Source organism: Acomys minous, assembly GCF_964271855.1.
Source record: "Acomys minous genome assembly, chromosome: 7".
Classification (NCBI taxonomy): Eukaryota; Metazoa; Chordata; class Mammalia; order Rodentia; family Muridae; genus Acomys; species Acomys minous.
The window spans coordinates 115461397-115489376 of NC_140488.1; the positions used below are offsets into that span (position 1 = coordinate 115461397).

The following is a 27980-nucleotide window of genomic DNA, read 5'->3' on the forward strand; positions in this document are numbered from 1 at the left end:
CAGAACTTTGTACATGCCAGACAAGTACTCTGGCATGGACTACATCCCTAACCTTGTTCTAATTTTATTTTTTACCTTTTACTCATGTGTTTGTGTGCATGTACAATGTACACTTGCGCAAGCCAAAGGACAACTTACAGAAGTTAATTTTCTCCTTCCACTACGTGGGTTCTAGGTAGCAAAGTCAGGTTGTCAGTTTTAGGAGCAAGGCCTTTACCCACTGGGATATCTTACCAGTCTTCCCAGCCTTCCATTTTCTTTTCATTTGAGACACACTTCCACTAAGTTTCCCAGGCTGGCCTTGAACTTCTAACCCTATCAACAGAGGGGAGGGGTGTTGCACAGATCCACATATCCTTGCTGTGCTTAGTCAATGAAAGGCAGGTTAAAGGGTTGAGGGAGCAGGTCTCAGCACTCCATGCTGCAGGGAACATCATGTAAACAGTGAGGACGCCGTTGATGTGTGGGCTGGGCCAGAGCCCCGGCTGGGAGTCTGTGCTGCGGAGCCGCCTGGTCCTGGGCCGTGGTAGCCGGACTCCGCCAGTTCACAGCTCTGGGAGGCTGTGAGGCCCGAGATGGGAAAGGAAGGAGGAGGGCAGGAGGCCAAAGTTAGGAGCTTGAAGAGATCCGCAAATGTGGAATGAAAAACTTCCGTCACATCCAGGTTTATGAAACTAATTTATTGACTAGGCAAGGGCTTATTGTTCCTGACAACCCTCCATATGATAAGGGGGCCTTCAGAATCGAAATAAACTTTCCAGCAGAGTAGCCATTCAAACCGCCCAAGATTATATTTAAAACAAAGATCTACCACCCTGACATCGATGAGAAGGGGCAGGTCTGTCTGCCAGTAATTAGTGCTGAAAACTGGAAGCCAGCCGCCAAGACTGACCAAGTCATCCAGTCCCTCATAGCACTGGTGAACGACCCCCAGCCCGAGCACCCACTCCGGCCTGACCTAGCTGAAGAATACTCTAAGGACCGTAAAAAAGTCTGTAAGAATGCTAAAGAGTTTACAAAGAAATATGGGGGAAAAGTGACCTGTGGACTAAAATCTGCCGCGAGTGAGTCCCGCAAGTTTGAGCAGAGACTCCGAGCAGTGCGTTCAGATACCCGCAAAGCAGGACTCTGTGTGCCACTACCTGGCGTCCTCTTGTAGCAGTTACTAACTCTACAGTGGTCTAGGTAACCTGTAAAGAAGGATTAAAAAATTCAGATGTTCTAAAAAACAAAAACAAAAACAAAAACAAAAAAACGGATCTTTGCACCACAGGAAAACTAAATCACTTTCAGGGTCAATAAAACATACAAGTAGGGGCTGGAGAGATGGCTCAGAGATTAAGAGCACTGGCTGCTCTTCCCAGGATGCTGAGTTCAATTGCCAGCAACCGCATGGTGGCTCACAAACATCTATAATGAGATCTGGTGCCCTCTTCTGGCCTGCAGGTGTACATGCAGACAGAACACTGTATACCTAATAAATAAGTCTTAAAACATACAAGTAACACACAGGTTATATTTAGGAACACACACATACACATGCACACATACACACACATACATATACGTGTACACGCGTGCGTGCGCGCGCGCGCGTGCACACACACACACACACACACACACACACACACACACACACACACACACACACAAAGGCAATAATAATAGGCCATGAATTTGTAGGATAGTTGGGAGGGTTTGGAAAGAGGAAGGGGAAAAATATTAAAAAGTTAATATAAACTATAAAATGTTAGCATACTTAGAAAATATGAAAGATTGTCTCATGATCTTGGAATCCAAATATCCATCAATGGTGAAAAAAGGTTATAATCAGCTGCTTACGTACTTGAATATTTATGGAAACTGTAAGTTTCTCAGATCACCCTTTTTTGATGGAATTTGTGGTGCCTGCTGCTGTTGGCAGTCCATCCTAAGACTTCAGGGACTGCCTGAGCTGCAGAGAACTGCAAACCAAGGTCACCTTCTTTGCTTCCATGTCCATGTGTAAACAATTAGCTCAACCTGGGACAACTGTGAATTCTCCGAAGGGTCCCTCCCCTTAAGTTCTGTCCTATTTGCTTGTGATACTGTGGGTCAGGAATTGAATTGGAGCAGCGTCCAGCTGGACAGTTCTGTATCACATGCTCCCATCAGCTGGGCTCCTTCCCTCTGCTGCACTCAGATGGTGACTGGGCTGAACTGGAAGGTACAACACATAGGTGGCACCAAGTGCCCTTTCTCTTACCATATGGTCACCTTAAACTTCCTCACATAGTAACCTCAGGGCAATGAGTTTTCCAGGTGGTAAAGGCAAAAGCTCCAGCTCTCACATTTAGTATCCTCAGGCATTCCTAGCATCCTTTCTACTATATCATAGTAGTTAAAATAAGTCCTAATGCCAAGTCAGCCCATGGGGAAGAAAAAGAGTTTCATTTCTTGATGGGGGCAGAACAAGGTCACATAGGAAAGAACTTGGGGGATGGGCATTTATTTCTTTTTGTTTGCTTGCTCATTTAGAGATGGGGGTCTCACCATATTTCCCAGGCTTATCTCAACCTGCTGAGTTCAAACCATCCTCCTAGCTCAGCCTTTGAAGTAGCTGGGGCTATAGGTTTCCCTGATTGTGAGATATTTTTGTGGCCATATTTGCAGGCACACTGAATCTCAGTCGTGTATAACTGCAGGGGCTCCTATTCATCCAGACCTAGCTCTCCCTAGACTTATGCATATCCACAGCCCTAAAGTCACACATATAATGCTGACTATACACATACATACAGCAATCCAGAGCTGAGTGTATATAATATTTCATTATTCACATAAATTCTAAACTGTCAAACTGAAGAATACATGATTTTTATTCATGTATAAAATTTACCAAGACTATAACAACAAGCAAGGAAATAAAAAAAACAATAAAATGTATGAAAGTAGAGGGACATTCAACTAGCTATGTAGTCAAGCATGACCTTGATTCTCCTACTTCTATGTCCTCAGTACTAGGACTACAGGCATGTACCTCCGTGCCTAATTTATGCAGTGCTGGGAACCAAACTCAATACCTGATGCATGATAGGCAAGCACTCTGTAAACTGAGTTAGACACCTTGTCCCAGGATTCAGTTTTTGTTTATTTTATTGTATTTTAATGTATTTAATGAAAATAGGATTATTTTACCTCTCCCTCTCTCTGCCTTCCTTTCATCCTTTTCCAAACTACCCTCCTTCAAAGACCTTCTATGCCCTCCACTCTCAAGTTGACAGCCTCTTTTTCTTTGATCATATCAGTTACATGTACACATACATAGACACACATAGGTATGCATATGCACGGAGGCAGTAAGATTAGCTGGCCCTATATACAAGCAACAAAGGCTGGCACGATCTGTACCGTTTATTAACTTTCTACTTTTCAGGAAGTCTCAGTAGTACTCCTGATTGAAGGCCTCTCACAACTGGGACACAACTTTCCTCCTATCTTCTCACTGTTGCAAGTACTTCATGAGTCCATATACTTTTTGGCTTATAAAATTTTGCAAAAGTTAACCATGCAATATGTCATATACAGATTCCAAAATATAACATGACTTCAGGCTTTCAAAATAAACTTTGGGTCTGGAAGTGATGGCTCATGCCTGCCATTTAAACATTTGAGGGAATCAAAGCAGGAGGTTTGCCACAAGTTGGATACGTAGCTAGACTACATATCTCTAGACCACCTAGGGCCGCAAACTGAGATTTTGTCTCAAAAAACAGAACAAAAAATATGTATTTTTGAGCTGTTATTTAAACTGTTCTGCTAAAGACCATGGTGAGTACAGGTACTAATAACGCAATGTGTACCTTTTTAAAACAAGAATACACAGGCAAGGAGTTTAGCACTGTGGCAGAATGTCTGCCTAGTGTGTATGAAGCCCCAGGTTCTGTCCTCAGCTGAGGGAAAAGTAAATGTAGACACATAGAGAAATAGGTAGGCAAGTAGATAGATAGATAGGCAGATAGATAGATAGACAGACAGAAAGACAGACAGACAGACAGACAGACAGACAGATATTGGATGTCTTTAGTATGGAAAAGTAACAGCTTTTGAGGAGATATGCTTCTCTTGATTTAAACTTTACACTAAGCATGTACATATCGAATATGTACCTCATTAGTTTATTTAATTTTTATATCAGTTAAAATCTTTTAAATTGCCAGGTGGTGGTAACGCATGCCTATAATCCCAGCACTCGGTAGTCAGAGGCAGGTGGATCTCTCTGAGTTTACTACAAAGGCACTCAAGACAGCCAAGGCTACACAGAGAAACCCTGTCTCAAAAAACAACAAAAACCAAACCAACAAACTTTTGAATCAAAAAAATGCAATAAAAGTTATACTTTATTAGTAAGTGTGACATTTAATCTTATCAGCATGACTAGATTTGGGATGATCTAGCTATGTTTTTTTGAGGGAGTTTCAGGAGATGTTTAAGTAAGAGGAAAGACTCACTTTGAATGTAGCCAATACCATCCAGTGACCTTGGCCCCTGAACTGAATAAAATGAACAAAGAGAGAGAGAGAGAGAGAGAGAGAGAGAGAGAGAGAGAGAGAGAGAGAGAAAGAAAAGAAGTTTGGAGCAGGACAGTCAACAGAGGAATACCAGCATCTCTGTCTGTCTGTCTGTGTCTGTCTGTCTGTCTGTGTCTGTCTGTCTGTCTGTCTGTCTGTGTCTGTCTGTCTGTCTGTGTCTGTCTGTCTGTCTGTGTCTGTCTGTCTGTCTGTGTTTGTCTGTGTCTGTCTGTGTCTGTCTGTCTGTCTGTGTCTGTCTGTCTGTCTGTCTGTGTCTGTCTGTCTATGTCTGTCTGTCTGTCTGTCTGTGTCTGTCTGTCTATGTCTGTCTGTCTGTTTGTCTGTCTGTGTCTGTCTGTCTGTGTCTGTCTGTTTGTCTGTCTGTGTCTGTCTGTCTGTGTCTGTCTGTTTGTCTGTCTGTGTCTGTCTGTCTGTCTGTGTCTGTATCTCTGTCTGTCTGTCTCTCTGTCTGTCTGTTTGTCTGTGTCTGTCTGTGTCTGTCTGTCTCTGTCTGTCTGTCTGTCTGTCTGTGTCTGTCTCTCTGTCTGTCTGTATCTGTCTGTCTGTCTGTGTCTGTTGTCTGTGTCTGTCTGTCTGTCTGCCTGTGTCTGTCTGTCTGCCTGTGTCTGTCTGTCTATCTGTCTGTGTCCGTCTGTCTGTCCGTCTGTTTGTCTGTCTGTGTCTGTCTGTCTGTCTGTGTCTGTCTGTCTGTCTGTCTGTCTGTGTATGTTTGTCTGTCTGTGTCTGTCTGTCTATGTCTGTCTGTCTGTCTGTCTGTGTCTGTCTGTTTGTCTGTCTGTCTGTGTCTGTCTGTCTGTGTCTGTCTGTTTGTCTGTCTGTCTGTGTCTGTCTGTCTGTCTGTGTCCGTCTGTCTCTCTGTCTGTCTGTCTATGTCTGTCTGTCTGTCTGTCTGTCTGTCTGTCTGTGTCTGTCTCTGTCTCTCTGTCTGTTTGTGTCTGTCTGTCTGTCTGTGTCTGTCTCTCTGTCTGTTTGTGTCTGTCTGTCTGTCTGTCTGTCTGTCTGTGTCTGTCTCTCTGTCTGTTTGTGTCTGTCTGTCTGTCTGTCTGTCTGTGTCTGTCTGTCTGTGTCTGTCTGTTTGTCTGTCTGTGTCTGTATCTCTGTCTGTCTGTCTCTCTGTCTGTCTGTCTGTCTGTCTGTGTCTGTCTGTGTCTATCTGTCTGTCTGTTTGTCTGTCTGTGTCTGTCTGTCTGTCTGTCTGTCTGTCTCTGTATGTCTTTGTGTGTGTGTGCCTGTCTGTCTGTCCCTACCCCCTTTCTGAGTATAGATGTGCTATAAATAGCTACCTCACTCTCCTACCACCATGTTGGATTATATCTCTTAAATCATGAACCAAAATAAGCCCTTCATCCCTTAAATTGCTTCTTGTCAGGTATTTGGTTACAGCAATAAGAAAAATGACTAATACAAAGAAGGGTGTTATACCTACGGCACAAATATTTGTAGTACTGTATCTTTTGGCCACTCTAAATAACTTTAATTGTTGCAGACATCACCATGTGACAAAAAAGGGGGAGGAGTCTGGCAGAGTTCACTGTTAAAGAAACAGTCACTGATTTTATATCACAGTTCAATGTAAAAGACTACTGAGACAGTGAAAGCGAGACCATTCCTGTCCTAAGAGATTTTCACTCTCATCGTAACAGCCATGTTGGAAGAGTCTGTTTACCTTTAAGCCTCTTAAAGTTCCATGTAAGCATCTTCTAGAATCATTCAGAAGTAAGATGATATAAATACTTCCATGAACATTCCATTCCTTTTTGAGAGAATCAACTTACACACCAAAGAGATACTGTCGAGAAAACTACGTGCATGCATCTGGTGCATCAAGTCATTTGTTGTGACAAGAATTTTTAGAAAATAGAATGAGCTATATTTCAATAGAAAACACTTCTCTAAGAGAGAATACAAGGGCCAGAAAAGAAAATAGCATGCCAGAATAAAAATCCACTCAGGGTTCAGTTCCTCATGAAAACTTCAGGTCAGTACGAACAGAGTCATGTGTGAGTGTGCCGGAATATATCGTGTGAGTCGTAGGAGGCTTTCTAGATCTACTCAAATGTGAAAGCCAGTGGCAGGTGGTCTCTTTCTGAAACTCTGAGATGGTCTTAGGTAGGCAGCTGTTGTGATCTCCCTTCTGGAAATAGTTCCCTATAGTAAAGGTAAAATTGCTCTAGGTCTGCTAAGCAATCATACTGTGGAATGTGGACTATAAAAACAATTACAACTTTCTCCCCCAGAGTACAGGTGAAAATTTCCTGAGGCCTTGGTGCCAGAGGAGAGGCCTTCTCCCAGGAAAAGATTTAGATCATTTACCTCACAGAAAATTAACATATCAGAATTGCTTGATATTTGTTTCATATTTTCTATAAATTGCAACACTGCTGTAGGCCAGGCACAGAGAACTTTAAACTTTTTCCTCCTCAGGAAACAGACACATTTCCATTTACTACTGCATCCCTGTCACCCAGGTTCTTGTTTGGTTGTTTTTGTTTTAGTATTAGTTTTAGTAAAACTATAAGTGGCAGACTTCAATTTCTAGTTTAGGACACTTATGACCTTGTGACCCACATGGCCGTCTGGCCTTCACATACTGCCCTCAGGTTGTGGGAACTGAGTAAGAGCTGTCCCTCCTAGACAGCAGCCCTATGAGCCAATTTGCTTCAGTCATCTCTTACTTGGATTACTGCAGTAAGTGCCTAAGTGGTCTGTCTACTTGAACCCTTTCTTGCCTTGCATTGTTAACAAAGAAAACAGAAGGAGAGGCAACTCAAATAAAGTCAGTCCACACAGAACTTTCTACTAATCACTGATCTCATACACTAAGTAAAAGTCTTCCCTAAGACCATCAAAGCGCTCAGTGTGAAGTGTGCAAGATCAGTGGGTGGGGCGCATCCTCACTTCTGTATTCAGGACTAGCTTTCTCTTTCACCTAGATGTAGCCTCTCAGAGTAATTTGCATCCTTACCTTGCTGTTTCATTTCCCACCTTCAGCTTGCCCTGGCTTGGCAATGTTGTTAGTAGGCTTCAGTTGTGACATCATTTTTCCATGTTTGAACTCTCTTAGTTCACAAGCCTTATGTAAAATAGATATACAAACAACATAATGTATGCATACTCCTACTTGGTGGTGTGACCTTAACCCAGAACTGGTGCTCCTCGGCTCAAACGCCTGCTCTCTAGATACTGCTGTGTTCGCCTGTGGTACCCCACTTCTCTCTACCACAATTTCTCTTAATTCTACCCTACAGATCAGAAATTGATACCAGAGAATGAGGGAACCAAGATCTTGTAATGCATCAAGAATATCCTTATAATCCACCAAAATGCCCCAACCTATTATTGGTTGGTTAAAAAAAAAACCAGCTTAGAAAAATAGCATATATACTTTGCATCTGACAAATAGCCAGCCAAGTCCAAAGTATTCAGAAAGTATAAGCCCTACATGATAAAAGTTGAATAAACATACTTGATGTTACAGTAGGTAGATTGTGTAGCTCCTTAGCCAATGGAGCTACACACACATACCACTGCTGGTAAGGAGAGCTACCACTCACCCATGAATCTGGCAAACACAAACTGAATCCCCAGTCTGGTTTTAGTCAGACATTGCCAGGGGCTCGGCTCTGAAAGAACTTCTGGTTTGAGATGATAGATGACTACATAATAACACAGTAGTACAGAAAGGCTAGTTTATAATCAAAAGATAGGCTATTTTTAGGATTAGATTCTTATCTATGTTTAGGCATGTGTATATATACATATGTGTATGAGAGTGCCTGAAGAAACCAAAAGAGGGTGATGTCAGGTACCCTGAGACTGGAGTTACAAGCAGTTGAGAGCCTCCCAAAGTGGGTGGTCAAAACCAAACTCTAATCCTCTGCAAGATGATTAACCATTGAGGCACCTCTCTAACCCCAGGGTGTGATTTTTTAAAAAACATTGTGGATAATCACATATTTTAGGTGCTAGAGATTGAACTGCACTCTACCACTAAGCTGCCCTCAATCCTGAAATCATCTTCTCGTGCTTTGAGGAACCCAGAGAAACATCTTGTGAGGAGATGATGCCCAAAAAGTCACCTTAAAGTATGTGAAAGTTAGCACAACAAATAAATAGAAGGCTATTCTAGTAAGAGATAAAGTATGAACAAAAGATGGAGATGACGAGCCTTCTTTTGCCACTAAGACAGGAAGGAAAGGAAACAACAGCAGGAGGTGAGAAGGGATGAGTTGGAAAAAATATATAACAGGCTGTTTTGAATATGGAGATATACTTTTCAAATCTACCTACAAAGAAATGCTTGATAGTCATGGGAGCCCAACGAGCTATTGTTACTCAAGTTTCAGCCTCCCCCCCCCCACCAGGGTCAGCCACAGATGCACAGAACCATCTTACAGAAAATAAAATCATACCATCTTGTGGCCAGAGCACATACGATACCATCTAAAGCAAGAGTATAAATGAGTGGTCACTTCAGCTTAATTTGAGACACCTTCAAAGAGCAACCCAGCTCTCAAATTCCCTAGAGGGGAGGCTGTCTCTGGGTCTATAATGTAGCTCAGCCTTTCCCTGTAGCCACTTTTATTTCCTTCTCCCTTCCATAGCCATCGATCCCAGAAGCTCTTCTTAATAACTAACTTGCACATGAACTCAGCCTCAGAGTCTGTTTCCAAGGAAACCTAAACTGTGACACAGATCATTAATGCCTACTGAGAAACTTAAATGTGAAGCACAAACACACACCACACACACACAGAGAAAAAGAGAGAGAGAGAGAGAGACAGAGAGAGAGAGAGAGAGAGAGAGAGACAGAGAGACAGAGAGACAGAGACAGAGACAGAGAGGCAGAGATAGAGATTTTAAAATCTGCCTTCCAACACTATTGCAGGATCACTGCCTATGTGTCCCTCGAGAAAGAATGGTATAGGAACCAGGGACATCCTCCTATTTACCCTAGTTACTACAACCAAGAGAGGCTACCTGGGGAAGAAAGACATCTCTGAAAAATGACTACATGGTATCTGTAGAGAAGGAAATATCCTTCATCCATGGCTCAGCTACACTCACCCATCTATTCATTTGCTCATTCAAGAATCTTATTTTGGGATGGGGATATAGCTAAGTGGCTTCATGACAGATCTCTCTCTCTCTCTCTCTCTCTCTCTCTCTCTCTCTCTCTCTCTCTGTGTGTGTGTGTGTGTGTGTGTGTGTGTGAGAGAGAGAGAGAGAGAGAGAGAGAGAGAGAGAGAGAGAGAGAGAGAGAGAGAGAGAGAGAGAGAATGTAGGTTTTATCTTTTATCCCATGGCTTCTTCAAGTTTTTTTCCATTTGTGATCCCTGTGGATATTGAATGCCCTCCTCAATTCCTCTACATCTTATTTTCTGAGACAGAAACTCTGACTAAACCTAGAGCTGGCTCACCAGTTCAGCTAGACTGGTTGTCTTCATCTCTCCAAGACTAGGATTATGAGCACTCAAGGAACTTAGCTTTTCAAACATGAGTTCCCATGGTCTAAACTCAGGATCTTGTGCCTGCATGGCCAGCTCTTTATCAATGGTGTCATCTCCCATCCCAAGAGAGCTCTTCACAGCTTTCCTCACCACCACCACCTTAAGTGGTTATTAGATTTATGTTGCCTATGAGAAGGAAGTATAACTCTAAGAGTGAGATGGCTGTCTTCAAGGGAGTGCAACATCTAGAGAGCGAAACCTGTGAAAGTCATTATCCACCAACATTTCCAGCAGCTAGGGGAATCAGGACATTGGTCCTGGAGGGGGATTCAAGGTGTATCAGAAGATAGTGTGCCATAGAATGTGTGCTTTAATGAGCAGGCACATTAATACAGCCAAACATGAGAATGCAAGAGGAAGGAGAAGATAAAGTTTGGAAAACGAGAGTCCAGTCTTAATGGTAAGAAGTGGCAAGGCCCTTTAGTTGTATTTGAGGCTAGGTCATGGCTAGAAGCTGCATGACCATATTGCATGCACCACACTCCAAGTAGGCATCAAAGAAGGGAAAGGTGAACATATGGAAGAAAAATGAGAAGGAGGAGATAGAAGTTTCAGGAATATAAAGGAGATGGATGTGGTGGCACACACCTGTAAATCCACCACTCACGAGGCAGAGACAGGAGGATCTCAAGTTTGAGGCTAGCCTGGATTGTATAGTGAGATTCTGTCCCAGCCCATGAAATACTACACAGCTTTTCTGCGTAAATTCTACATGTCGAATTATTTTTGTAACCCCACCCCCTCAGCATTCAGAACAATGGGTGTCAAATAAAAAGTGAGTTCACTTGGCAGCTTTGCTCTGACCACACCTAACCACAGAAATTCTAAGATATCAGTGGCTTACAACAACAAGCACTTACTCCTCATTTGTGGTCCTAACATCAGTTGTAGCACATCTATCCCAGGCCTCATGAGATTTGGCTTCAGATCTGTCCTATGTAACTTCCTATGCCAGGGACCTGGTATAAATACATGGGAAACACAAGAATCTTTTCGTGGAAGACAGAATCCCAAAAAAACTAGAATTTCCAGTACATCTCAAAGTTTCTGCTATGGTCTGGGATGCTTTCACTTCCATTACTTCCATTCAATTGGCATTAGCAATTCATATGAGCAGGCTGCATTGCACTGGGACTGACAGGGAAACATACTGCTTCTCTGGAAGTGTAAAAAAGGAGAACCAGTATTTGCTTAAAAACTATGAAATCTAGAGCAGTGATCAGCACGTATTTGTTGAATGACTGTATAGATGAATCTACCAGTACTAAAAGGGGAAAATTATAACACATTCTACTCAGTCAAAAAGGCAAATCAGAGATTGGAGGGATGGCACAATGGTTAAGAGCACTGGCTCCTCTTCTTCCTTTTCATATCTTTAATTTTTTATAATTTATTCATATTACATCCTGATTGTAACCCCCTCATTAGTATCTTCCCAATCCCCCACCTCCTTCTTCTGCCCATTCTCCTCCCCTAGACCTCTGACAGTGGGTGCCCTCCTCCCCCACCATCTGACCACAGCCTATCAGGTCCCAGGAAGATAGCCTGCATCCCCTTCCTCTGTGTGTCCACAAAGCTACCCTTACAAGGGGAAGTGATCAGATCACAGGCACCAGAGTTCATGTCAATCTCTGCTCTCGCCCACCTCCACATGGAGAATGAACTATCCATTGGCTACATCTGAACATGGATCTAGGTTCTCTCTATACATTGTCTTTAGTTGGTGTATCAGTTTGTGCAGGCCCCCCTGGGTCCAGATCTGCCGGCTTTGATGATCTCCTTGTGGAGCTCCTGACCCCTCTGGTCCCTTCCAATCCCCCACTCTTACATAGGACTCTCAGTGCACTTCCCAGGGTCCAGCTGCCAAGTCCCAGCCTCTATCCAGATCCTCCATTGGGTGGAGTCTCTCAGAGGACATCTGTGTTGGGCTAATATCCACCTATAAGTGATGAGCATATACTATGCATGTCTTTCTGGGTCTGGGTTAACTCACTTGGGATGATCTCTTGCAGATCCAATGAAATCCCTATCAAAATACCTACATAATTCTTTACAGGTCTTTAAAGATCACTTCTCAACTTCATATGGAAAAACAAACAAAAAAATCAAACAAAAACCAGAATAGCTAGAACAATTCTGTACAATAAAAGATCTTCTGGAAGAATATCCATCCCTGATCTCAAGTTGTACTATAGAGCAACAGTAATAAAAACGGCATAGAAATAGACTGGTTGATCAATGGAATCAAATTGAAGATCTAGAGGGACCTTCACCTATGGACACTTGATTTTTGACAAAAAAGTCAAATCCATACAATGGAAAAAAGACAGCATCATCAACAAATGGTGCTGATCTAACTGGATGTGTACATGTAGAAAAATGCAAGTAGATCCATATTTATCACCCTGCACAAAACTAAAGTCCAAGTGGATTAAAGACCTCAACGTAGAACTAGACACACTAAATCTGTTAGAAGAAAAACTGGGGGAAGAGCCTGGAACTCATTGGCACAGGAGACAAGTTCCTGAACTGAATGCCAACAGTTCAGGCTCTAAGATCAACAATTAATAAATGGGACTGTATGAAACTGAAAAGCTTCTTTCTTTCCTTCTTTCCTTCTGTCTTTCTGTCTTTCTGTCTGTCTTTCTGTCTTTCTGTCTTTCTTTCTTTCTTTCTTTCTTTCTTTCTTTCTTTCTTTCTTTCTTTCTTTCTTTCTTCACTTAATATCCTGGTCGTAGCCCTATCCCTCCTCACCTCCCAGTCCCACCCTCCCTCCTTCTTCCTCATCCCCCCTCCCCTACTCCTCAAAAAAGGGGAGGCCCCCTACCCACCAACCCCAGCTCATCAAGTTGCATCAGGACTGAATATGCCCTCTTCCCCTGTGGCCTGCCAAGGCAGTCCCACCAGGGGAAGTGATCAAAAAGCAGGCAACAGAGTCCATATGAGAAACAGTCTGTGCATCGACTACATCTGTGTAGGGGGCCTAGGTTCAGTCCATGCATGGTCCTTGGTTAGTGCTTCAGTCGCAGCAAGCCCCTCTGGGCTCTGGTTAGTTGGCTCTGTTGATCTTCTTGAGGAGGTCTTGTCACTCCAGTTCCTTTTTTCCTTCCCACCAGTTTCCCACAAGACTCCCTATGTATCGCCAAATGTTTGGCACTGAGCCTCGGCATCTATTTGGATCCACTGCTAGGTGAAGCCTCTCAGAGGACAACTCCGCTAGACTCCTGTGTGCAAGCATAGCAGAGCATCATTAATAGTGTCAGAGGTTGGCACTCTCCCATGGGGTGGGTCTTGGTTTGGGACAGGCATTGGTTGGACATGAGGACCCATGTTTGATTTTCAGCACCAACATAACAGTTTACAATCATCTATAACACCAAGTTCAGAGAATCCAGTGCCTTCTTCTGCCTCTGGTGTCTGTAGACACCAGGCATGCATATGGCCACAGACATACATACAGGTAAAACACTCATATACATAACATGAATCTGTTTTAAGGGCAATCACAAAACAACAAATACAATGGGGTCTAGTTTTTAAACATGCATACAACACCCAGAATCAAGCCTTGTCAGATGCACACCAATACAGAGAGAAGTGGCACAATATGGAAGCAGTAACCATTTGTAAGTATACTTTCAAGAAAGGAAAATAAGACTGAGTGAGAATGACAGGGAGCATTTGCTTCTTCATCATGTGAACTTTATTATTTTTTTTTACAAGAAGGTACTGTGCTGAAATTTGTATGCTTAAAAAAAACATTTATTGATTCTTTGTGAGTTTCATATCATGCACCCCAGTCCCACTCATCTCCTAGGCCTCTCATATCTGCCCTCCACCCTAGCAACCTTCCCCCCAAAATAAAAAACAAACAAACAAAAAGCATAAAAAACACTGTAATGGAAGCTGTAGTGTGTCACAGTGTGTCCCACAGTATATCCCTCTGTCCAGACATCTTCACTTGTGAATGTTCATTGCAATGAGTCACTGGTCTGGTTCAAGGTGTCTGGCTTCTGTGACACCATTAATATTAGGTCCTCACTGTTGTTGCCTTATGTTCACGGAGATTCTGCAGCTTTGGATCTGCAGAATGGGCCCTTTCACGTGTCCCAACAGTGCACAGATGATGTAGATTTTGGGATGGGCCAACTCAGAGCCCTGGGGCTGGGGCTGGGGCTGGGGCTGGGGCTGGGGCTGGGGCTGGGGCTGGGTGGTATTTGAGCTGGTTAGCTTGCTGGCTCTCCCTTATCCACACCACCAGAGTGAGCTCTCTAGCCCTGCTCCAGCTAAGCCATGAAATGCTGCCATAGATAGGAGGCTGGGCCAGCTCTCTGCTCCCTCTGCTCACCCACCCCAGGGCTCCAGAGCCAGCTCCACTGTGCTGCCCAATCAAGACACAGGGCCCACTCTCCCAGGTGCTGCAGCCAGTGAGGGGCTTTCTATGCTTTAAAAAATAATAGAAAAAGATGACTCAATGTCCATTGTGAAGCATCTCACGACCCACAGTCTGCCTTGGAAAAATGTCAAATGAGCAATTTGGAGGAAGGAATTAATGTCATAGTAAGAATGACAAATTAATAACAAAATAAGCCCTAACTGTTATAATTGTTCAGTTACTGCTCTGACATTTAAAACATATTACAACCTTTATGGTAAGTGTCTTTATCTAGGTTGTGCAATGATTACAAAATTATGTTGAGAGTATCCTGCACTTAGGTTGTACAAAGAAGAACATTTACTTAACCCACACCCTGTACTCGGTAGACATTTAGTGTTTGTTGTATTTAATATACAAAAGTCCAAGAAAATCTTTTTACAGTTTATATTTACAGCTCATGCTGGAATATTAAGTCTCCTTAACAAAGAGTAATGTACTCTAAATGCCCTTATTTATCATGAAGATGCTGCAAAAATCCACATTGTAAAATAAGTTAGATCTCTAACTTTCTACACATTTTTCTCTGAAACTGGATGCCTAGCTGGAATAGAGGAGAATGCAAACTTTTTTAAATGAATCACTCTATTAAAGTTGTGCCTTAGAATATCTTACCAGGAATATGAATGGCCATTTTGTATATGTAACATCTCAGCAACCACAGAAAGTAGCAATAGAAAGCTAGAGATGTAGCTCAGTAACCGAATGCTTCCCTACAAAAGCCCTGGATCCCATAGATTAAAAAGTTGAATGGTTACCATGTCCTCCCTGTAGCCTGCCCTGTTGCAGGTCTCCAAGGAGCAAGAACACTACAAGAAGAAGACCAACAAAGAGTCAACCAACCTCAACCTACGGGGGCTTACAGAGACAAAAGCACCAACCAAAGAGCTACACTGGACTGGACCTAGGCCCCCTACACATATACAGCCGATGGGCAGTTTAATCTTCATGTGGGTCCCCTAATAAGATGAGCAGGTGCTGTGTATGGCATGGACTCTGTTGCCTGCTTTTGATCACTTTCCCCTAATTGGGCTGCATGGCCTGGCCTCAGTGAATGAGAAGGAGCTCAATCTGATGTGATTTGATGTGCTGGCGTGGGTTGGTGGGGAGAGGATCACCTTTTCTGATGAGAAGGGGGAGTGGGAAGAGGGTGGAAGAGTAACTAGGAGGAAAGGGGGGTCTGTGACTGGGATATAAAGTAAATATATATATAAAGTTGAATGGTTGAGGAGGTAGAAAAGTAGCTATGATGGGTAGTCTTTGTTTTCAACTTGACTATCTGGAATTAACTAAAACCCAAGTGTCTGGGTACACCTCTGAGGGACTTCTGCTTAATTTGAGGTGGGGTGGTCCACTTCTAATCTTGATCTTTGAGATTTATAATCCATATCTTTTGAGGTAGGAAGACACACCTTTAATCCATATCTTTTGAGGTAGGAAGACACACCTTTAATCCATATCTTTTGAGCTGGGAAAACCTGACTTCATCTGCACTAAACCTTCTGCTGGAAACCTACATAAGGACATGGAAGAATGGAGCTTTTGCTCTTGTCTCACTAACAAGTCCATTCGCTCACTAGTATAGAGCTTACTTCTTGGGGATTCCAGTGTATACTGAAGACCAGCTAAGACATCCAGCCTTGTGGACCGAAAAACTACCTTCCATTTATAGGAAGCCACAGTTTGTAAGTCATTCTAATAAATCCCATAGGTAGGTAGATAGATAGATAGATAGAGAGAGAGATAGATAGATAGATAGATAGATAGATAGATAGATAGATGATAGGGTAAGTGAGATTCATTCTGTAAGTTCTATTATTCTAGAGAACCCTCACTAATGGAGTAATCAAGTCCATCAATCCCCAAGACTTTACCAACCACTCACATAGTCCACTAAATTCATTGCAAAGAACAAATGCCAACTTCACTCCTTTCTCAAGAAGACGTAATATATATAGTTCATTTAAAATTTGAGGATATGTTTTTTACTTTTATTTTTTATTAATTTATTCATATTACATCTCAATTGTTAACCAATCCCTTGTATCTTCCCATTCCTCTCTCCTTCTCATTTTCCCCCTATTCCCCTCCCTATGACTGTGATTGAGGGGGGACCTTCTTCCCCTGTATAGGCTCATAGGGTATCAAGTCTCTTCTTGGTCGCCTGCTATCCTTCCTCTGAGTGCCACCAGGTCTCCCTATCCAGGGGAAGTGGTCAAATATGGGGCAACAGAGTATGTGTGAAAGTCAGTCCCCACTCTCCACTCAACCGTGGAGAATGTCCTGTCCATTGGATAGATCTGGGTAGGGGTTTGATGTTTAGTGCACATATTGTCCTTCGTTGGTGCCATAGTTTGAGCAGAACCCCTGGGCCCAGATCCGCCTGTCATAATGATCTTCTTGTAGGTTTCTAGGACCCTCTGGATCCTTCTATTTCCCCATTCTTCCGTACTATTTTTTATAATCCAGGGACTAACTCATGCTAGGCAAATACTCTGCCACTGAGTCTCGCCCTTAGCTCTGAACTTTGGCAATTAAAGGAGCCTTTAAGGTGATTCATGGTATTAATAATTTCTGGGTTTGGTGGTGTGATGACTAATCTTGGCTGTCAACCTGACTGTATATGGATTCAACAAAAACCCAAGCTGCTGGACATTCCTGTGGGGAATTTTCTTGATAAGATTAGTTGAAACAGGAAGACCCATTTTAATTCTAGGCAGTGTCTTCTTCTGATGCTATGAAAGATAGAAACCCTCAATGGCATTTTGATTTATGATCTTTCTCTGACATCATCATCATCATCACCATCATCATCATCATCATCATCATCATCATTATATTCTGTCTGCATGCATGCCAGCAGGCCAGAAGGGGGCACCAGATCTCATTATAGATGGTTGTGAGTCACCCTGTGGTTACTGGGAATTGAACTCAGGACCTTTGGAAGAACAGCCAGTGTTCTTAACCTCTGAGCCATCTCCTCAGCCCCTGCTGTGACATTCTTTCACCAATATTAGAACCTATGCCTTTAGCATTTCAACATAGACTGAAAACTAGCAGCTCTCCTGGAATCTTCCAGGCCATCAACAAACAAACAGCCTCATGGACTGAACAAAACAACTATTGGATCTTTGACATTTCCAGCATGAAACAGTTATTGTTATACTATTTTGATATTCTATATGCCAATCTAATATATATATATATATATATATTGAATGTATATTCTTATAGTCTATCACTTCAGTTCTTTAGAGAACCCTGACTGATACAGTTAGTACTTTCAAATTTGAAGGTAGCCACCTAAATTTAAGTTTGTTCAGTTATCCAAAGCCAAATTTACTTGCAGTACTGGCTCCTGTTATTCCAATTTACAGGATGCTCAATTGCAACCTGCACTGTGAATGTATTCAGTTGTACTTACCTTACCAAATGCCTCCTGGAGCACTGGTTTCACTTTGTATCTGTACTTCCTTCCCAGTGGGGGAAATATAATCTAAGTCCAATTGATTGGTTGACAACACGGGACTTGAGAAGAAGGAATTTCAGAGTCTCTATAAAAAGTTATTAATCTATGGCATCATGGTACAATCATAGCTAATGAAAATAGCTGCCTTTCTGATTTATACCTGGGTCACTGCATCAGAGTGAGCTTCATCCTAGATGGTGTCAAAATGTCATTAAGGGTTTACTTCCAGCATTGGCCTGTGGCTATTAAGGGTGTTCCCAATCACAACCTGATCTTGACTTCCCATTATACTTGTGAAGATGAACTCTTTCAATTACAAGTGTTAGAAAATTAAGAATCAAGTAAATGAAGCACAGAGTGTAAGTTATTCGTTCACCTCTGAACCATATAGAGTAGCCAAAGGGATGAAATGCTCTGAATGTCCATGCTGGGGTTTCAGTCTCCAAGATTGGGTCAACCTGTCCATAGATCACAAGGACTGAGGAGGCAGGAATTTCTCCAGTGGAAAATAAGAAATATTGAATTCTGGGCAGATAAACAACAGCAATGTATGTCTACTATAATACATGTGTGTTTAGAGTTATTACTTACATTCCCCTTGCTAGCTAGGAGTCACTTTTGGAAGATAGGGAGACATCAATACCAGTTGTAACATGCTATTTTCCCAAGTGACCCCATGTTACCTTTTTCTTGTTTCCAGTTTCTTTCTATGCAGATAGCATTTGGTCTGCATTCCACAGTATCGTTTAATCAAAATAAGAAGTTTTCACCTCTGGTCAGCACTAAATTGCCAGACTATCTAGATCAAGCTCCTGAAAAAATACTGATCTCTACCCATAACCTAATACACACATCAATATTCACCACTTCCCCCAAACACAGGAAGATGACACTTTAGACATTAAAATGTGCACCTCCTTATAGGCCAATAGCATCACCAGTGAAGCTTACTTTCTTTCTCCCTAGCACCCATTTTTCAGGCACTGGTTTCTCAGTTGGGTAAGCTTTTTAGTAATGTTACCAACAGCCAACTTCACTGTAATATCATGACTGAGAGCAACTTGGGTAGAAAGCTCTGTATTTGGCTTAAAGGTCACCATCCATTATAAAGGGGAAACTGTGGCATGGGCTCATAGCAGGAACCTATAAATGGGGATTAAAGCAGAAGGATGAACACTGCTTACTAGTTTGTTTTCCATGGCTTGCTAACTCTTCCCCCCCCCTTTTTTTCTTTATTGAGAAGGGGTTGAGACAGAGTTTCTCTGTATAACAGGCCAGGCTGTCCTGGAACTCTGTAGACCAGGCTGGCCTCAATCTCACAGAGATCCACCTGTTTCTGCCTCCCCAAATGCTGGGATTACAGACCTGTGTCACCATGTTTGGCTTCAGCTTGCTTTCTTATACAACTAAGACCCAGAGATGGCACTGCCCACAGGGGACTGAGTGTCCCCACATCAATCACAAATCAAGAAAATGCACCGCAGACATGCCCACAGGTCAACTGATGGAGACAATGCCTCAGCTGAGGGTCCCTCTTTCCAGGTGACCTTAGTTTGTGTAGAGTTGACAAAAACTCACCACCACAGTAACACTGATCACTGTGTCGTGAGCTCCGAGCTCCGACTCTGTAGCAGGCATCTTACATATATAGCCTTCAAATTGAATAAGAACCTTAAAAATACTGCTTGAGAAGAGGTCACAACTTAGGCATACATAACATGAGTTACAAATTGAGCTTCAATAGGTTGAGCTGTAGGTGCCAGGTGTCATATGAATGCTATTCACATGGCAAAGTTCACTCAGAGTTACCCAACTTAAACAAGCATTTTTTTTTCTGACTGTACTAGATAAAAATCAGTCCCTTCATTGAAATGTTTAAACATTTTAACATTTGAAATGTTTAAACATGTTTAAAATAGAATGTTAAAACAAAGGACAGAGACTTAGCTGAAGATGGCAAACAGTTCTGAACCCCACCCGCTCCCCTTTCCTAAGCCCTTACTATTCCCAATCGCTTTCTTTCTGCTTTAATTTCCATGTTGTGCTTTCAAGGAAATACTCACTGACTTAATTCCTTGGTAAGCCCTTTCCTTAATAGAAGACGCTGCTGCTTAACTGACTCAATCTCGGTTCTCTTCTGGGATTACTTCCCTCCCAGCCTTCTTTTAACTTTGCTTTCTTGTGGCTTTTAAGGTTGCTTTGTTTCAGTCTGTTTAAAGTGGTTGCGTGAGGTGTGTGTGTTTTCCCCATGTGTATACGTGTGTGATGTGCATGCATGTGTTAACTCATATGTGTATATACAGAGGTTTCCAGGTACTAAGTGTCATGGTGCAAGCAGGGACAGGCTCCCTCTGAGGCTCCAGACAGGAAGCCTTCTTTGTGTCCTTTGGCAATGGTGGCTACCTGCATTCCCTGACTTGGTCCAACTTCTACCTTTACTTTTCTTTTTTTTTTTTTTTAATTTTTTCTTCTACCTTTACTTTTCACATGGTGGATTTTGCTTACACTTTTTAAAAAGATTTATTTTTATTTTTATTTATTTATGTGTATGTGTTTTATTATGTGTATGTGCATGTGCATGTGGGTACCTGCGGAGGCCAAAAGCAACAGATGTCCTGGACTGGATTTATAGGAGATTATGGGCCACTTGACACGGGTGCTGAACTCAAGTGCTCTGGAAGAGGAGGAAGTGCTCCCCTTAACTGTGGAGCCATCCTCTACATGTAGCTTTCCTCTACCTGTACAACCTCTATAGTTTTCTTGTTTCTTCTCTTCTTATAAGTGTCCTTGGCAGCAAATTTAGGACCTACTTGACCCTTTTTAACATCCTTAACTATATTTTCAAGGACTCTTTTCCAAATAAGGTCCTATTCATAGGTACTGAGTTTTAGGATATGCACTCCACCCCCTATGGTGTTATACATAAAAACCAGTACCTTATGCATATTATACAATCTACCTCTGTCCTACAACACCAGCCTCTAAATCTAGAAACAGTTTTAAAGATATAGGGTCTTGCTATGTTGCCAATGCTAGTTTCAAATTCTCAAGATATCCTCTGGCATTAGCCTGGTGAGTACCCTGGACAATAAGCATAGACTACTATACCTACCTTCCTGTGGATTTTCTTTGGTGCCACATTCCTACCCATAACATCATTCAACTTAAAGAGGTGTCCCAAAGGTACCACTTTTCATCAGATAATTCCTCAAATTTATTCTTACAAATTGCTGTATCTTCTTTATGAATACATATCTTGTATGATGGAATAAAGAAGATAGTTTAAGTGTGGGACTGCTTAGTGTTTCTCAGTTTTGAACATTTAAATATCACCAGAATTTGGGAAGTTCTGTTCCATTTACATTGTCTTAGATGTTCCTAGTGGCACCATTTGATGGGTCTCACAAACTATTCTTTCAGGTTAAGGGTGTAGTTCAATGGTAAGGTGCATGCCTAGCATGCATGAGGCCATATATTATAATTCTAGCACAAGAAAAATAAAATGAAACAAACAAACAACAAAAAAGCATTACTCTAGATAAAATATGAGTCTCAAGGACTTGTGCAGAATCTCTTATCTCTGTAACTCAAGGTTTCAAATAACAAGTTGGTTTTCCCTTATAAATGCATACAGAATATACCCATGTTAAGTATTAACCTTGATAGAAGGGGAAACCTATGAAATAGTCTGAATGCTTGTGTTCCTCCAAAATGGCCAGGGTGATGTCAAAAAGCCGGTGGTGATAGTGTTTGGTGGTGGGTCCTTTGGAAATTGATTAAGTCATGATAATGGAGTATTCCTGCAAATGGGGTTAGTACCCTATAAAAGACACTCCAGAAACAATGTTTCTTTTTCTTAATGATGGCATCATTATCTTAGACTTCCCAATATCTAGAACTATGAGAAATAAACTTCTGTTGTTCATAAGCTCCCAGTGTTTGATATTTTGTCATGGAAACCAAAAACTAAGATAAACAGGTAGCATTCTGTTTTAAGAGCCTCATTTGTTTACTTAGTGGGTGGTATCTGACATACAATTAAAAAGCATTTATCAGTCGCCATCTGCTCAAAACACAATTCTTTCATGTCCACTTCTGGAACAATGATCATCTGTGACTGGTTTTTGTCAAGATTTTTTTTCTCTCCTGAGATTGTGGAGGCTCTGCCCATGGAAATGAGGAGTTCTAATATAAGTAGCAGAACCATGATGCCTTCTGGTAAGAAGACATGCTTCATGTGCAAGAAGGACTTCCCAAAGAAGCTACTGATACCCCTTTGCAAAGTGCTCAAAGAGGTGTATTTCCCCCTTTTCCAATTACTGTGAGTAACTGGAGTTGAAACGAGGACAGATTGTAAGGTTGATTATCCTCCCTTGAACTTAGAGGAAACAACTTAGAATGGCCATGAGTAATGCAACCTTTAGACTGCTCTGGAATGCAATGCCTACACTCTTTCCAAGTGGGCAGTGGTGGTGTTGATTCAATTCTGTGTTTGACTCTAAAACCAAAAGGCAACTGGGAAATATCTGGTGGCAGGCTGCCAAAGCATTCATCTAAAGGTCTAGTTGTAGTTCTTCTTGGAAATATAAGTTATTTCCAGGTTATCACTCATACTGACTTTAAGGAAACAATCAGTACCTGCAGGAAAAGTTACATTTATTGTGTGACTCAGAGATTGCTTTGAAAACAATTCCTAGCCAAAGAAAACAGTGTTTATTAGAGTAAGGATTACTATAGTCATAATGAAACGCCATGACCAAAGCAGCTTGAGGAAGAAAGGGTTTATTTGGCTTAGGCTTCCATATCACTGTTCATCATAAAGGAAGTCAGGACAGGAACTCAAATAGGAACTGATGTGGAGGCCATCATGGGGTGCTGCTTACTGGCTTTTTAACATGGCTTGCTCAGCATGCTTTTTTATGGAACCCAGGATGACCAGCCCAAGGATGGCATCACAATGAGATGGGCCCTCTCCCATCACTCAGTAATTAAGAAAATGACCTACAGGCTTGCCTACAGCACAATCTTATGGAAGTGTTTTCTCAACTGAGGCTCCCTTCTCTCTGTTTATTCTAGTTTACATCAAGTTGACATAAAACTAGCCAACACAACTGACCCCTTATCAACCTGACACACAAACACATCACTTTTCAATTGGAACCATTCCTTTCTAATTTATCCCCAAGATGGCATATTAATATTAACATCAAAATATAAAGCATAAATAACTTTAAAGGCCAACAGTCTTTACAAATTCAAATGCATTAAAAGTTCAGTCTCCTTCTGTTTCCCCAGCAGGTCCAATCCCTCAAGCAAGTCCCTAGCATTAAAACAGAACACCAGCTGCAGTCTCCCATCATTCCTCTCCACATCTCCTATGGATCCCACAGACCATCCCTCTCCAGGCCTCCCTCCCTCCCCACACTCCTTGCTATGTCCCAGATCTCAGCTCAGACAGACACCCCTGTGATCAACCACAGGCCATAACTGCCCTAAGACCAGATAGCCTGCCCACAGAGCTTCTCAGATATCTCTGTTCTCTCTGATGACCCACTCACTCAGGATCCTCCAATCTGCAGCATCCTTTCCCTCCTGTCCATGTCTACTGTGGCTCCCACATACCATCTTCCCTCCTGCCTTCCAGAAATCAACAGCTAGATCTATAATCACCCCAAAGCCAGATGCCTAGATGCTAGTGTAAAAACACAATCAAAAAATGACTCAGATTCCATCTTACTCCCATCAGAATGGCTAGGATCAAAAACTCAAGTGACAGCATATGCTGGCAAGGATGTGGAGAAAGGAGAACACTCTTGCATTGCTGGCAGAAGTGCAAACTTGCACAGCCACTTTGGAAATCTATATAGCAGTTTCTCAGAAAATTGGGAATAGATCTACCTCAAGATCCAGCTATATCACTCCTGGGCATATACCCAAAGGACTCTCCATCCTACCACAAGGGCACTTGCTCACCTACATTCATTGCAGCTTTAGTCATAATAGCCTGAAACTGGAAACAACCTAGATGTCCCTTAGCCAAAGAAAGTATAATAAAAATGAGGTACATTTACATAATGGAGTATTACTCAGCTGTTTAAAAAAATGACACCATGAAAATTGCAGGCAAATGGATGGAACTAGGAAAAAAATCACTCCAAATGAGGCAACCTAGACCCAGAAAGCCAAATATGGTATGTACTTACTTTTAAATGGATATTAGCTGTTAAGTAAATGATAATCATGCTACAATCCAGACCCAGAGAAGTTATGTAAATTGGAGGACTCTAGTGGGGGTTAGGGGGGTTATGCATGGATCTCCTAGGGAAAGGAAAGTAGAACAGATTTTTCCATGGACTAGGGTTGCGTCAGGATGGGAACAAAAGGGATCAGGTCGGAGAGGGAGGAATGCAGGAAAAGAGTATGGGGAATGCTAGCTGAAATTGGGGGGGGGGCACTTAGGGGTGGTGTGGTAACCTAGAACAGTGGAAACTTCCTAGAATCTTTGAGGGTGATCTTAGGGAGGACCCCCTAGTAATGGGATATATGGAGTCTGAACTGGCCATCTCCTGTAGCCAGACAAGGCTCCCAGTTCCAGGACTGGTTTGCATTCAGTTGAGTTGTTGGCCAAGAAGGTGCTGTGAAGATCACCAAACAAGCAAGGCTGATGCTAGGACAGAGGGTTGACAGAGGGTTGCTTTCCACAAACTGACAGCTGGGCCCCATTGCCTGGGACAACATAGTGTAAATGTACTACAGTTTCTTTATCCATTCTTCATTTGAGGGACATCTAGGTTGTTTCCAGATTCTGGCTATTACAAATAAGGGTGCTATGAACATAGCTGAGCAAATGTCCTTGTTGTGTGGTGGAGTATCTTTTGGGTATGTGCCACGGAGTGGAATAGCTGGGTCTTAAGGTAGCTCTAGTCCCAATTTTCCGAAAAACGCCAGATTGATTTCCAAAGTGATTGTACAAGATTTCACTCCCATCGTAATGAAGGAGTGTTCCCCCACTCTCTTTTTTTTTAATCCAAAGTTTTTATTTAAAAGTTCAAAAATCTCTCAACTGTGGATTCCTATAAAAATTAAAATTAAGTTAAATACTTTACTTCATAAGGGAAGAATCAGGGCACAGTCACAATGTGAACAACAACAAAACAAAACAAAACAAAACAAAACAAAACAAATTCCAACAGTATAAATAACTCAATGTCCAATTATGTGGAATCCACTCATGATTTTCTGGGCTCCTCCAAAAAGCTTGGGTCACTTCTCCTGCTCCGCCATCTACAGCATATACAGCTTGTCCTGTAGGTTCCTGCAGACTTCACTTCAACACTGTTGCTATTCTTGGTGGTCATGCCATGGCACTGGCATCTCCAAAACACTGGGATATTCTGCTGCCACTAGATTGCACTTTCACCAATAGTCTCTCTTCATGGTGCCAAGCCTCAACTTCCTTGTATGACCCCTTCAATCCTGGGCCTTCAATTGCTACTGAGGCTGCACCTTCACCAATGGCCTTTCCTGGCCTTTCAGAGTGCCAAGCCTCAGCTGCTCTCCATGACCCATTCATGCCTTCAAAACCAGTACCACCTAGGTGACTCTTTACACAATACCAAGTCTGGCTGCCGGCACAAGGTACACCCTTGGCTGCCTCTGGAAACACAGCTTCTGTGTGAGGACATAGAGGAAACACGTCCTAGAAGATTTCACCTCAGTAACTCTGGTTTCAATCACCACTAATTTCTTAGCTCCAGCTGAACAGTATCAACGGCCCCAGTAAAGCAAAGGTTTTACTTCAGTGGTTCTGGTCTCTTGTTATTTGTAGCTGACTCTTCAGTGCCAGCTTACCAGAACCACAGAGTCTCAACTCAAAATAGCAAATGGCCCCGGGCCTGACAGAGTCTTTAAGTGACTCTCAAACTTCTCACTGGAACTTCACTAGCGAGACCTTCATCATCTGCTCTGCTCTCTTATCTTCCAACCTCCCAAAGAATAGCTTACCAAGCTTTGAACCTTCAACGGCTTTTCTCCCCCAAAATTTCAAAGTGCTTCCACAATCCTTCCTCAAACAACAGGGTCAAGTCTGTCACAGCAATATCCCATGACCCTAGTACCAATTTGTCTTAGTTAGGGTTACAATTGTTGTGATGAAACACCATGACCAAAGCAACTTGGAAAGGAAAGAGTTTATTTGGCTTATACTTCTGCAGCCCTGATCATCACTGAAGGAAGTTGGGACAGGAACTCAGAAACAGGGCAGGAACCTGGAGACAGGAGCTGATGCAGAGGCCATGGAGGGGTGCTGCTTACTGGCTTGCTCCTCATGCAGTTGTTCAGCCTGCTTTCCTGTAGAACCTGGGACTACTAACCCAGGGATGGACACACCCACAATGGGCTGGGCCCTCACCCATCAATCACTAGTTAATAAAATGCCCTATAGGCTTGCCTACAGCCCAATCTTATGGAAGTGTTTTCTCAACTGAGGCCCCCTCCTCTTTAATTACTCTAGCTTATGTCAAGTTGGCATACAACTAGCCAGTACACAGCGATTTGTCTAATCTCGGTCATCCAATGTGGAAAAGAAGATCTCAGATTGCCAGAGATAAAACAAATAGAAGCTGCTTGTCATTTGAGAGGTACATGAATTATGAGAGTAGAAGTTCTCAGTAAATACAGTACAATGCACATAGCATAGATCCACATGTTGGTACCTCCTTCCCCAAGCATGTACTGACTGCTTTCAAGTATGACATCCTTTTAGTGAAGAATATTAAGGCCCCACCAGACTGCTATTTTCTGGGCCTATACAACTTCCCCAGCTGCCCACAATGATAGTCTATGAGATCTTGCAGCTACTGACTTAACCACAGAAATATCCTTATCCAAAACCAGCCAAGAGAGATTACATTCTACCCCAGCAGCTCCAGATAGTCCAAGACTGATCACAAATAGTGTGACAGGAAAGGAAGCCCGCTTATTTTCAAGGTGCAATTAACTGTGTGGTGTGACCAAGCTTCTGAGCATTCTGTGGAATCTTGCTGAAAGCAATTTTCAACTGAAACCACTACTTTCCTTTTCTTCCCTGTTCCTCCTTTGCTGCTTCTTTCTCCTCCTCCTTCTCCTCCTTCCTCCTCCTCTTCTGTGAAACTATGTTTTACTATGCCGCCCTGGCATCCTGACTGACCTGGAGCAGAGTGTAGACCAATCTGCCCTTGAATTTGCTCCCTCCCTCCCTCCCTCCCTCCCTCTCTCTCTCTCTCTCTCTCTCTCTCTCTCTCTCTCTCTCTCTGTGTGTGTGTGTGTGTGTGTATGTGTACTGGACAACATTGAACCACGCCCTAAACCTTCATCCACCTCCTTGGCAGTTTTCTTCTGTTCCAGTTTTCTTCCTTTACCCGTTTCTCCTTACAGCACCCCCTCAGTAAATCAGATGCCCAAGAGAGCTAGTGTCAGGTTTTGCTTCAAGAATCTTAATAAAGATGCATGCCTTTTGTTGCTGTTAGGGGCTCATGGAGGCTAAGCATGTATTCTGACTTTCAGGTTTGACAGCTGTTGCACTCTCGAACTCACAGTTGCAATTACCTGCGCAAGACCTCCACAAGATTATTCTTGTCACTATCCTCTGATGAGAGGGGGTGGGCTCTTAAGGCCCCATCTTCCTTGAGGATTTGTACTCCGACAACAATTGATAGGGGACAGATAGATATTTTCACTGTTGATGTGGCCCCTTATAAGAGGCGTATGTTCCTATAAACAATACTCCATGTGTATCTGTAGCAAACTCAATGAAATTCAAACACTAGGCATGAAAGTAGAAGGGAGACTAGTTGGGAAGGGGATAACAGAATGCAACACGGGTGAATATGATTGAGATATATCATGTATACGTCTGAAAATGTCATGATTATGTATAATTAATATATGCTAATCAAAACATTTAACAAGAAAAAAATAAATTTTGCAAGCTTTATTATTTAGTCTAGGCGTAAGGT

General features: G+C 42.4%; 1 protein-coding gene and 1 pseudogene across 2 annotated transcripts in view; one reads left to right on the plus strand and one right to left on the minus strand.

The window, feature by feature from the left end:
* Positions 1 to 27980, minus strand: part of EFHC2 (EF-hand domain containing 2) — a 269672-nt gene that overhangs the window by 234383 nt on the left and 7309 nt on the right. The gene's annotated exons all lie outside the window — the stretch shown is intronic.
* Positions 584 to 1159, plus strand: LOC311601273 (ubiquitin-conjugating enzyme E2 L3-like; annotated as a pseudogene). Its single transcript has one exon. The product of its transcript is annotated as a ubiquitin-conjugating enzyme E2 L3-like (transcript).